Source organism: Glandiceps talaboti, chromosome 8, assembly GCF_964340395.1.
Source record: "Glandiceps talaboti chromosome 8, keGlaTala1.1, whole genome shotgun sequence".
Taxonomy (NCBI): Eukaryota; Metazoa; Hemichordata; class Enteropneusta; family Spengelidae; genus Glandiceps; species Glandiceps talaboti.
Genome location: NC_135556.1, coordinates 25,731,599 through 25,746,162, shown reverse-complemented (window position 1 = coordinate 25,746,162; position 14,564 = coordinate 25,731,599).

Sequence of the window (14,564 nt, the reverse complement as noted above, 5' to 3'; positions counted from 1 at the left end):
GATAATTAGCACTGAAGTCTATACTGAGAGTTAGAATTAGGGCTTGGCCAATCACAAATTGATAATTAGCACTAAAGTCTATAAAGAGAATTAGAATTAGGGCTTGGCCAATCACAAATTGATAATTAGCACTGAAGTCTATACTGAGAGTTAGAATTAGGGCTTGGCCAATCACAAATTGATAATTAGCACTAAAGTCTATAAAGAGAATTAGAATTAGGGCTTGGCCGATCACAAATTGATAATTAGCACTGAAGCCTATACTGAGAATTAGAATTAGGGCTTGGCCAATCACAAATTGATAATTAGCACTGAAGCCTATACTGAGAATTAGAATTAGGGCTTGGCCGATCACAAATTGATAATTAGCACTGAAGCCTATACTGAGAATTAGAATTAGGGCTTGGCCGATCACAAATTGATAATTAGCACTAAGTCTAAAGTCTATACTGAGAATTAGAATTAGGGCTTGGCCAATAACAAATTCATAATTTAGCACTAAAGTCTATACTGAACTGAGAGTTAGAATTTAAGGGCTTGGCTGATCACAAATTATAAGGACTGTAGTCTTTGATAAACTAAGTATTAGAAGTTGGCCAAATCAATTGATACAATGTAACTATACAATCCTAAGTTTTTACTAAACTGAGAATTAAACTTGGCCATGTCAAATTGATAGCGGTGCAAAAGTCACTGCTAATGAATCAATCAACCAACCTACCAAGCAAGCAAGCAACTGCAACCAACCAACCCAACCAAACAACGAGCCAACAAACCAAGACAACCATTGAACCAACCAACCAGCCAGCCAACCAACCAACCAACCAACCAGGAAGCCAGCCAACCAGCCAACCATTGAGTGAGTGAGCCAGCCAACCATCAAGCCCGCTACTATAGTAGCTATGCCAGCCAGGCAATCAACCCAATCAACCAATCAGTCTGTCAGTTTGTATAGTCAATCCCATTTATAATATACTATCATTCAATAACACTTAACTGATGCAGTGCATATCTAAATCACATAAATAGCAATAATATATTAGAATATATGAACATGACAAAGAAAATCTCATTTAAATCTTTAATGTCATGTTATTTGTTACATCACTTATAAGTATAGCTTAAAGTTTTGAGTGACATAAAGTCAATAGCTGACTGTGGTGTAAGTGGAATGACAATTCTAGAACTGACTGTGCTGTAAGTGGAGTGACAATTGTAGAACTGACTGTGCTGTAAGTGGAGTGACAATTGTAGAACTGACTGTGGTGTAAGTGGAATGACAATTCTAGAACTGACTGTGCTGTAAGTGGAGTGACAATTGTAGAACTGACTGTGGTGTAAGTGGAGTGACAATTGTAGAACTGACTGTGCTGTAAGTGGAGTGACAATTCTAGAACTGACTGTGGTGTAAGTGGAATGACAATTCTAGAACTGACTGTGCTGTAAGTGGAGTGACAATTCTAGAACTGACTGTGGTGTAAGTGGAATGACAATTCTAGAACTGACTGTGCTGTAAGTGGAGTGACAATTGTAGAACTGACTGTGCTGTAAGTGGAGTGACAATTCTAGAACTGACTGTGGTGTAAGTGGATCGAGTGACAATTCTAGAACTGACTGTGCTGTAAGTGGAGTGACAATTCTAGAACTGACTGTGCTGTAAGTGGAGTGACAATTCTAGAACTGACTGTGCTGTAAGTGGAGTGACAATTCTAGAACTGACTGTGCTGTAAGTGGAGTGACAATTCTAGAACTGACTGTGCTGTAAGTGGAGTGACAATTCTAGAACTGACTGTGCTGTAAGTGGAGTGACAATTCTAGACCTGACTGTGCTGTAAGTGGAATGACAATTCTAGAACTGACTGTGCTATAAGTGGAGTGACAATTCTAGAACTGACTGTGCTGTAAGTGGAATGACAATTCTAGAACTGACTGTGCTGTAAGTGGAGTGACAATTCTAGAACTGACTGTGGTGTAAGTGGAATGACAATTCTAGAACTGACTGTGGTGTAAGTGGAGTGGCAATTCTAGAACTGACTGTGCTGTAAGTGGAATGACAATTCTAGAACTGACTGTGCTGTAAGTGGAGTGACAATTCTAGAACTGACTGTGGTGTAAGTGGAATGACAATTCTAGAACTGACTGTGGTGTAAGTGGAGCTAAACATGAGAAAACGTATTCATACTGTACTTTCCAGTTACGATTATGCCCTTACAATCATTACTTCCGAACGACATTCGTAAATCAGTGCAATATAGTGCCTAAAGTTAATCCTTTCTCACACAATACAAGGAATACTAAATGTGAACACTAGGTGGATGATAACACACAAGAGACAGCAGTCTTTCCTTGATTACAGACAGAGATTCATTCGGATTTAATCAGCCATGCACTACAGATAAGACTCTCTGTGTTCCTCTATGACCAGTCCAGAAACAATTCTACATAAAGTTGTACAAAACTATTAGTGATTTTGTAAATGGGTGTAGTTGAACATAGTCAGTGTACTATGCAGACACTTTAGGCTACAATCAAATTTACTTGAATTAATCCCATAAGAGACACAGTAGCTCTTATCAGAAGTCTGCAGGGACTTTTCCGTTCACCTACTGCTATGACTTGCATGCTTTAAGTATTTAGCAACAAACGATGGACAGACTGATCAAAACAACACAGCAAGAAGTCTGTACAACTCCTCCATCATTAGTTTAATGCACTCGGGAATGTCGCATTCCTTCTGCATTGTTGAATTTTGGCAGTTTTCTTTCAGAGAAAAAATGTGTGTTACATCCCTATAGATTATGTGATAACGCTAACGAAAAGAAAGATTGAGAATGAAAGGTATGACACATCTCAGTAATTTAGTTTTCAGTACTGAGATCAAATCTCCTTTATTGTATGGAATGAGGCCTATGTACTCAACCAGGTTTTCTGTGCCTGCAGCATGTTTTACTTGCTCGTGTACAGCTTTGTGTTTCATTACTGTTAGCTTATTGTTTAGTTTTATACTGTAAATAAGACCACATAGTTGATGTGGTACACTTAGATTGGCCCCAAACAATAGTGACAACACCTTTTGAACCTCACTCCATGATAGGACAAGAGTTGAGTGTTTAGAATTGAATAGTTTTCACCTAAAGAAAACAATTTATTATTGGAGGATATTTTTGAACTGACATTGTTATTCAAATAATATGTAAATTATTGTTATGCACAGCTTGAAAGGGATAGGAGAATACCTGTGGCTAACAAAGTTCTCTGTTGGAGGGTTTCCCCTGTACTGTCTATGGTTATACTTGGCTCTGAAGTTTCTGTTATATTTGAACATTGTGTTACAATCGACATCTTTCATATGTATTATTCCATTTTGTCTTGACAGTGAATTTCATTGATACATATGTACTATAAATACTTGTATATTAATTCAATCACAATACTTGGGATAATTTAGCAGAAGTAGCAATCTGGTTACATCTGAGTGCATGCTTCACTTGATGCTGGGCGTCACTTCCCTTTCACATATATACAAATTGAATCACTAACTTAATTGTCTTCAATAAGATCAAAACGTGATAGCTAAGAAATTCAAACAAAAAGAGTAAATTTTCGCAGCTTAAGAAATTCCAAGGCATATGAAACAAATCATTCTGAGAAAGTATTAAGTCACTGATAACAATTTGAAGAAAGTGAATGTATTGTAATCTGATATAAGTAGAAAATAACATAACCTTTCACATATCGTTCATTTGTATCCAAATTGCAGCTTTTATTCTCATCCTTTGCTATCTCTCTCACGCAATGGCGTGCAAACCTCCAAGTGCCATACCACACCTCTCCATTGCTCTTATAGTTTTTTCCTTACAATCTATTTTTTTCACTATGATTAAAGAGACCACACTCATTTACAAATTCAAAGTAAAAAACAGAGACATAATTGAGAATCTATTTTGTAGGAGTTTATATCCATATGCCCTAGGTCATGATGTATCACACAGTGTAACTGGATTCATCACCATTTCTGATTTTGTTTTTCATTACTGTGAAACTTTCTGTTCAATTTGTGACAGGGATTAATAGTAATTAAACCATTTTCAGCAATAAATTCCAAGTAAAAAGAACTAGGAGACACAATTGAGCATTTTTTCATAAAAGCGATTGTATTGATCTGCACATGCCCTAGTCATGTATTACATGTGTAGAGCGATTGTATTGATCTGCACATGCCTGGGCAAGTCATGTATTACATGTGTACCACCCCTCTCCACTTAGGATTTATTTACTATGCAACTTTCTGTTCAATTTTGACAAGGATTTATCAAAGCATTCTCATCAATAAATTCCAAGTAAAAAAAGGCATAATTGAGAATCATGGTTTTTGTAAGAGTATATCACACGTGCCCTAAGTTCATGATTTATTTTAACAGGAAGGATTTCAAGACAGTCTGTGTACACAGAGCATGCCTGACTACTTTGTTGTATTATTCCTCTGACAATTGACTCACACTGACTACTAAACTCAGGTGATTATCTTATCTCACCTACATTAATTGAAATCCAGCAATTCAATTTAACACCAAGTGTTGATACAAACCAATTACAGTAAACTTACCCATTTATATACAAATAATGAGAAAAGATCCCCTGTTCTATCTGAGTTATTATCTTCTAAGGTTTTACAACTCTAACAAAAAGAACATGAAATCAAATTTCTATACAAAATTTCAATATGTTAGTAATTTTTTTTTACATATAGTCCTGGAAATCTAAATAGATTTCACTCATAGAGTGTTTTGTATTTATGGAGTTTTAGATGTAAGATTGAAACAATTCTATATGTTGGTAATTTTTGTCAGAAAATGACTGGGAATTAGGTAGATTTTACCTAGACTCTGGCGAAGGCCGGGCTATGAGTTTATAACTCTTTTTAACCACTTTGAGCAACATAACAGTGAATGATAATTATTATAGAATCATTTTATTTGCATTAATATATTTCTACAAGATATTTGTCTTTCATGCTATGTATCGTAAAGAATAATTTAGATAAACTACAAATTTTAGAAACAGTATTAAATACACATTTAGTGTGCAATGGAAGTAGAACCAGATAGGTTACACTTCTATGGTCATGTTTTCCATGTCACCTTTGACCTTGCCCCTTCTATAAATCATCCAACTGTCCTGTTTATAGTCTATTGAGGGTGATTCCTACAGACCATGAAATGAATAGATAGCTATTGAGGGGATAACAGCAATTCTATTCATGTTTTGATTACTTTTGTAGACAACAGCCCTAGGTGAATTTTGACAGGAGTTCACAATTACTAAGGGTAGAATTGGTACATGACTAGTAGAAAGTTGTTATTAATGAGTGGCCATCATTGTTTAATATCGAGTTGGACAAAAGGAAATAGTAGGAGCAGCTGCATGCTACATGCATTATAGAACTCACAGACATTGCAAACTTATTCATTTGTCAGTGGTAAACATTGAATCTATAGGCTATAAACATCAGTGATCTGTCCTCATAGATGTCCACTTCTATTCTCTATAATTTGACCCAAGGGTAGCTTCAAAACAAATATCACAAAAGGTCAAAGTTCATATGACAGTCAATACTAAGAAATGGTCAATTCTAATTGGCTCATTGATAGTTGATTTACTACTATATCTTTGTAGAAATTGAGTACAAAAACATTTTGTAGACTTCTGACTCTCAGTTTCAAACTTAAAGTGGACATTTTTTGAGAAATATTCTTTCAAACCTGTGTATAATTGACATATTAAAAGAGGAGCAGCTAGTGCTTGGTTTACAACTATAGCCTCTTTATGGCAGTACTTAACAGAAGCCCTGTTGCACCAGTGGAAAAATGTTCTCCCTGGCTAATGTGAGAATTGGGTTAACAACACTTAATATCCAGAAGCTGACTCACACTTTCTACGACTATAATTATAAGTTTTCGCTCCAAAAAATTTTAGATTCAAATTCCATGATGATTATATATGAAATGATTGTGACGGCATCGTTGTTTATTTCAATGGCTGTGATCTCTAAAGCTAACAATGACATCTTGTATCTAGACATGGGTTAATAGCTTAGGAATGAGTAACCTGATGGATGAATTACTGGTCATTTGACAGAATACATCTCATTTAGAACTCATCACAAAGTCATCCACCACAGTTGATTATAATCTAAGTCATGCTCATTTCAGCCATTCACCCCTTCAACAAATTAATGGTTGATACAACTCCAGTAATACAGGCATTTTTGTCAACTTCATTTATTTTCTTCAGTGAAGGTCCTTTCCATGGACACACACTTTGCCCCATTATAATATCTAATTATAGAAGAACATAAATATTCATATGACTCCGTCAAATAAACCAATCATGAATATATAATTTTCTGCTCCATTACATATGTATGTATACTTATAAGTAGTGCTAATGACTACCATGAAGCATTGTATGTATGTATGTATGTATGTATGTATGTATGTATGTATGTATGTATGTATACTTAGTAGTGCTAATGACTCCCATGATGCAATGCATGTCAATGGAAAGGACCTTCACTGAACAATGAATGAGGCATAAGTTTCAATTCATATTTGCTTGGCAATCAAATGCATATAAATGAAAGTGAGGTAAAGTGATGACTCTCCAGAACCAAAAGTTACAAAATACTCTGAAGTGGCCATGACGTCCTCCTTTAAAATTGACACATATTGCCCAAAGTGTCTCTCACATTATTTTAATTCCATCTCTATGTGTTTATGTATAGTGCTGTTTACAACAATTGTCTCATCATACTGTTACAGGCAAATCTCACACTCCTATAACTGAGATTCACAACTTGCCTAACTGTACTGTTATGAGTTACTCTTTGCTAACATAGCTAACATTTACAACTTGTCTCATCATACTGTTACAGTCAAATCTCACATCCTATAACTGAGATTCACAACTTGCCTAACTGCACTGTTAGCCACATTGTTAACATTTACAGCTTGTCTCATATATCATACTAAATCAGTGGATCAGGTCTGAAACAGATTTTATCTACATCAGCATTCCTCAGATGACTGTTACAACTTGACTTATCAAATTGTATATGTATATATATAAAGGAAGTGAGTAATGTACTGTACACACATTTCCTTCAATATAAAGTCTGTGATAAAAAAAAACCTTCTTAACTCAAAAGTTGACTTGCACCAGCTACTCTTTGATGCATACTAACAAGATATCTGACTACTTTGAAGTAAACTACTTTTTATACAGCGATAAAAATTTCATCAAATGGCCTTTTTACCTTCACTATATCTTGCAATAGCTGATTGTCCCCTGAGGAAATAAAATATACAGTACGGGTGAAAGTTAATGCAGTACGGAAATGATCTCATACATACAGAAATTCCCAATGTGCGTACTAGAAGGACAGCTTTGATTGGAAACTAGAAAAAAATGTTATCTTGCGATTGCTGTGTTTGTTCAAGCTTATTCAGATATTTAAATTCATGGTATTTTTCAAAAGAGTAACTCAGGATCCCATGATATGTATTCTAATTGACACTTACACAATAGAAACAATGAGAGAGAAAAGAGATAGTACTGATTTTTTAAAAGGTCTTCAAATTCGGTCTGGGGAGTTGAGAACCTTAGTGTGTAAGCTTTAAAGCATTTTACGGTACAGGTTAGTGACATGGCTCAAACAGTTTGAAAGGATATAGTTAGTGAAGCAAGCAATGGAACAAAAAGATAAGAAATAAAAACTGGATGGGATAACGTCAATGAGATAAAAACTGCATTGAGATGATTCAACTGAATATGGTTCTATACTTTGAGTGGGTTAGTAGCATATGGAGATATCATTGTGTTCAAGAAGACGAAGTCAGCATATGTACGTTAGCTGTGAAAGACAGGTGTCTAGAATACTTTGAGTAGTTTGTAGGATTGCTTAGACATTAGTGTTTTCTGCTATACTAAAGTTGGCATATCTACATTAAGAAAGACAGATGTCAACTACAAAGTTTGTGGTCTTTTGACAAAGAAACAAAGTTGAAAATGTGCCCAGCTTGGAAGTGTTAACAAAAATCGAATGACAAAATAAATGTCAGTATTTAATTAAATTGTTGCCATGCAATTACCCTGTGAGTTGATTTTTTTAACAGAATGCTTTGAATTTTTGACTATGTTGTACACCATGATGGGCTTTTGCAAAAGGTTTGAATTGAATTGTTTGTTTTAATTTAACACATTTTAAACAGGAATTTGTACCTTCTATTAAAATGTGAAACTTCAGACTTACAAGTACTTATGGTACGCAGGAAATGTTATGTAGACTTTTAAAATAAATGATAAAACATATCTTGATGAGATGACACAAATTATTTGAAGGTCAAATAATTAATATTCCTAATATATCAATATATTCATTCAAACTCTGTTGATAAGATAATTATATATATGATATATGTAATTCTGTTAAAATCTAAGTACTTGATATAAACCAATGTATCCCAGTAGTAACTTAATAGAAACCAACCAGGTGGGGTACGTAAGTAAAGGGATGCAGGTATGGCAGGGTTTTGACAAGAAATGTGGTATTTAGTCTGAATGAGAATCGACCAGGGAAGGGGTTGAGGCCAAATATGCTAATTACCATCAATGACATCATCATTACAAGGCATACATATGTTGTTGTATGCTATAAATAGAAAACCATACACCTACCACCAACTCTGAACTAAACTACAATGTATACATATTGTACTATAGTCCTATAATACACAGCAGTGAAATGTATTTTGTACAAACTACTGGTACGTAATTATTAATATTACATATTGGATAAAACAAAAATTGAACAATATGTTGTTCTGTATGTTTTTGTATCACTGAGGTGTTGGAATATTAAAGGATGGAAAATAATTACTCTGAAACAGATTTTAAGTTCTGTTTGTGAAAGTTAGTTTGTGAATTTAGGCCATGAAACTTGTTTTTATAAACAATATCTCCACACTTCCAACATGCTGTGTCAATTAAATGTTATTAATCCAATTCAACTGTTTACTTTCTCTATTGTCACAAGCTCCACTTGTTACTGCTTGCATGTCTCCTGTTGTATATAGACTTGCAGCAAGAGACATGTTACAATTAACTGTTTGTCTTAAAATAGACATTGAAAAATAAAAGCTGTAATTTTAAGAGACAGTTAATTAAAACACTGAAATTCTAAGACTCTTTGGTTTAAAATAGTTAGTAGCCCTAAATCCTACAATGCTGGTATATTTAGGGACTAAATGGATTATAGACTTAAACAGTAAAAAACAGGTACTTATAAGGTTAAAACCTAAACACTGACATTTGGAACACATCTAAGGTTAGAACTACCTGAAAACAGATACAGGAATAGTAAAGGATGAACAGATGGTTGAACTTTACTGAGAGAAAGTTGAAATGGAAACATTCTAAAATGGACCACTTAAAAACAGTTTTGACATGTTTAACAGGAGTTCTATATTAATTATCATAAAGAGACAGTTGAAACAAAGCAAAACAGTCACTATATATATATATATAGTCGATTTTACTGATAGAAAGTTGAAACAGAAAAATGGTTCATTTGCCTGAAAACGGAAAAGGAAAAAGCTGATTTAACACCAAGAGACAGTTGAAACGGACACTGAGACATTTTACAAACTGTTCAGTAGAAAATTGCTATAAAGACTAAAAGAAAAGGTTTCACACAGAGAAATATGAAACATAAAAATGCAATTGTTTGTCATTAAATAGTTCTTACTGGCTAAAAAGTACCAGGTTTACTACCGAGACAGTTATTACGATCTAAAAAGAGTGGTTTTCACTGAGATAGACACACTTGACAGATGTTCACTTACACATCCGTTATATAATTCATTGGCGAGATCAGTATATGAACTCATCTCCTGACATACATATATAGCTGCTCCAAGTCAGAACAATAATGTAAAGCAATTTATGTCAGTTGCCTTGATGACTATTCAATGTGACTGCACACGGAAATGAAGCAAACAGAAATGGGGTCTTCACTAGCCGCCTAATGGTTCAGTAACTGACAAAGAATTTCAATCATGTTTTTTTCCTGAGATTTAGTCAAGGAAAGTAGTATTTGTAAAGTGAAGCTATACTTCAGGCATAGATTAAGAGTGGGTCAACAGGAAACTGTGTGCTTCATAAAACTTTCATAGAGTTGTTTGAAAGATCAAAGGGAGGAAACCGATAAGAATGCTTTGATGATGTATTACCATGTTCATGTGTAAGTAGATCTATGAACTGTATCTACTCTCAGACTCTATGGAATGCATTAATTTTTTTTTCTCTCCAGATGTTATGCAATCTTACATACATCAAACCTTCCGTAAATTTACTTTTTATCCTAGAATACATTCAAGCATATAATATCTCCATGGTTGGAGTGGCTGGCTTTGAATCTGCAAGTTTCTGGCTGGCACTGCCATTTGTTTTTAATGGCTAAAAGTCCAATGGGCAAGGTTTGAACCAAGTACCACAGTGCCCCTCTCAACCCAGCTGTGTAATTGCAAAATGGACCTCATAGGACAGTTTGCTATGTGAAGGATTTATTAATATGTGTTTAGAGGCTGTGATGAATTGTATGCTCACTTGGAAATTGGGGAAGATATACAAGATTGTTGTGCTGATATAGGTCTGTACCAGGGGTAATAAGCTAGTGTTACCATCACAACCTTCACTGTAATAGGTGCATGCTTATACTAAATATAGACTTAATCATACAACTTTTCATTGCTATCCTCGACAACTAAATTGGTATTTTCAGCAAATGGTCCTTTACTGCTCATGTTTTAATTCTTTTTTGTTACATTTTACATTCATAAATTATTAAAGAGAGATCAAACTGACACAAATAAACAGAACAAATGTCCGAATCTAATCCTATACACATCTTTATTAATTTACAACACAAATAAACAGAATTAATTTACAACACAAATAAACAGAAATGTCTAAATATAATCCTATATACACATCTTTCACATCTTTATTAAATTATCATTGTGATAGCGACCTTGTACTAAATTACTAACCCGTTTATATACACCATGAATATTTAATTAGATATTGACGCTAATTGCTCAATTAACATTGACTTTGATAATGTGTATCAACTTAATGAGAATGAGATGATCAAATTACTAATTAACTCATTGTACTGTCTAATAAAATATAATCTCTAAGTACTTTCTGATAATTTATACTGTAAGTTTAGGATATCTACCCATCACATATTCTCATCTATCACTAACAAAAAAACATTTAATTATCCAAACTTTACTTAGTGCTGCTAATTATTGATTGGGGGGGGGGGGTGTGCTCAGCACAATGTTGCTGGATGGGGTGGGGGTGGTGATCAACACAATGTTGCAGGATGGGGTTGGCTTCATTAGTTCAACATTGTTGGATGCTCACTTATAACCATATATCCCTACGCTAGAATTTCAAGAGCACACACAAAACTGATGTAAAAGGGTTGTGCATAAATTTTTACACACATGTACTCAAGTAATAGACAAATCTTGACATTTAACTGTGTACAGTGCAGACAGTGCATGGATGACATCAAAATTATTTATTAAACAGCATTTTGTTTCCAGCCAGACTTTAGTAAAGAAATAATCTCCATGCATGTATTCATTAAACTTTTGGTGTAAAACTGTCATTTTTGGTGAATCTACACTCATTTTTTTAATATAGAATTTGATGAAATATTCTCTACAGATATATTGACATTAAAATTTTGGTTTAAAATTACAGTGACTCTAACATTGAATAAAAAAGGTCCTTCACCTTAAGTAGTTATTCATATCAAAGTTATTATAAAAAAGACTGTACAATGCACTTACAAAGCGGAAACATTAGGCAAAGAATTCATGACTGTGAATAACAATGTCATTCCTCTTACAACTTGTAAATTTTGTGGCATTGTACCATTTCTTTAATTTCCTCGTAATGAATTGTTCCACATGGTCAAATACACTTGACTCACATTAGCAAATAGAAATTATTGATGGCTTTCGGCTATCAATATCAGGAGAGATTTACTATCTGCATTGAACAATTCACTCTGTGCATTGTACCCTGTAAATATTGCCCTGATAATGCAAGATTTAAATTTACCGTCTATGCTCTCTAGTTAGATTATTAAATACATACAAACTATTTCAGCTATAATCTTCTTTTGATTCCATTGGTCTAAGTTTGACTAACACCTTATAAATTTGTTAGCAAAGATAAAGTGTTATAGGAATCTGTGTACCCTGGACTATCATATAGGATTCTGTGTACTCTGGACTATGTTATAGGATTCTGTGTACTCTGGACTATGTTATAGGATTCTGTGTACCCTGGACTATCATATAGGATTCTGTGTACCCTGGACTATCATATAGGATTCTGTGTACCCTGGACTATGTTATAGGATTCTGTGTACCCTGGACTATCATATAGGATTCTGTGTACCCTGGACTATGTTATAGGATTCTGTGTACCCTGGACTATCATATAGGATTCTGTGTACCCTGGACTATGTTATAGGATTCTGTGTACCCTGGACTATCGTATAGGATTCTGTGTATCCTGGACTATGTTATAGGATTCTGTGTACCCTGGACTATGTTATAGGATTCTGTGTACCCTGGACTATGTTATAGGATTCTGTGTACCCTGGACTATGTTATAGGATTATATGTACCCTGGACTATGTTATAGGATTCTGTGTACCCTGGACTATGTTATAGGATTCTGTGTACCCTGGACTATCATATAGGATTCTGTGTACCCTGGACTATGTTATAGGATTCTGTGTACTCTGGACTATGTTATAGGATTCTGTGTACCCTGGACTATGTTATAGGATTCTGTGTACCCTGGACTATCATATAGGATTCTGTGTACCCTGGACTATGTTATAGGATTCTGTGTACTCTGGACTATGTTATAGGATTCTGTGTACCCTGGACTATGTTATAGGATTCTGTGTACCCTGGACTATCATATAGGATTCTGTGTACCCTGGACTATGTTATAGGATTCTGTGTACTCTGGACTATGTTATAGGATTCTGTGTACCCTGGACTATGTTATAGGATTCTGTGTACCCTGGACTATCATATAGGATTCTGTGTACTCTGGACTATCATATAGGATTCTGTGTACCCTGGACTATGTTATAGGATTCTGTGTACTCTGGACTATCATATAGGATTCTGTGTACCCTGGACTATGTTATAGGATTCTGTGTACCCTGGACTATCATATAGGATTCTGTGTACCCTGGACTATCATATAGGATTCTGTGTACCCTGGACTATGTTATAGGATTCTGTGTACCCTGGACTATGTTATAGGATTCTGTGTACCCTGGACTATGTTATAGGATTCTGTGTATCCTGGACTATGTTATAGGATTCTGTGTACCCTGGACTATCATATAGGATTCTGTGTACCCTGGACTACCGTATAGGATTCTGTGTACCCTGGACTATGTCATAGGATTCTGTGTACCCTGGACTATGTTATAGGATTCTGTGTACCCTGGACTATCATATAGGATTCTGTGTACCCTGGACTATGTTATAGGATTCTGTGTACCCTGGACTATCATATAGGATTCTGTGTACCCTGGACTAAAGCTAATTTTGAGTGCTGATTATACTGAAACTCTGCATCCATTGTCTGAACCAGGAAGACCTCTTGTCTATGATTATTTATACAGGTAACTCATTTTTCACATTTTTACTCTTCTTTCTCTAAAAATAGTACATTTTGAGTAAATAATTCATGTTGTTGATTTACCCTTTTATTAGAATTGATAGTCGTAATGAGAGTTACTATTACAAATTTGGTACCATCTGTTCAAGGTTTTTTCTTTTTAATAAAAAATTAGCATTTTTGGCACTAAAACGAAAATCACCTTGTGTGCATTATCACATGTCTCAGCATAATCCCAATTTTATCACCGATACATCAATAACTGAGGTTGACATCAATATCTGATTTCTATTCAAAATTTATGCCAAACTGTCATCTATATCCCATTCAGAGTTTGCTGGGCAGATATTCCTACATTTTGACAAGTTTGATATTCACTGTACTCCTCAACAGCACAGTGTTTGCTTTTATCACTGATAACAACTGACATGCCAAGAATTAAATAGAGAATTATTTGTGCAGTCTATTACTGCTCTTTTTATATTTAATAAACTATACATCAAAACTTCTCCAGTGCAAATATTTCAATTATATTGGGAATTCCTTGTCAGTTGATGTAACTTTTATATTACAAGGAACAATCAATTTATACAAATATGGAAAGTCTTCACGCATGGCCAAATATGGCAAGTCGTCATGATGGTAGACATACAGCCAAATATGGCAAGTCATCGTGGAAGACATACGGCCAAATATGGCAAGTCGTCATGATGGTAGACATACAGCCAAATATGGCAAGTCATCGTGGAAGACATATGGCCAAATATGGCAAG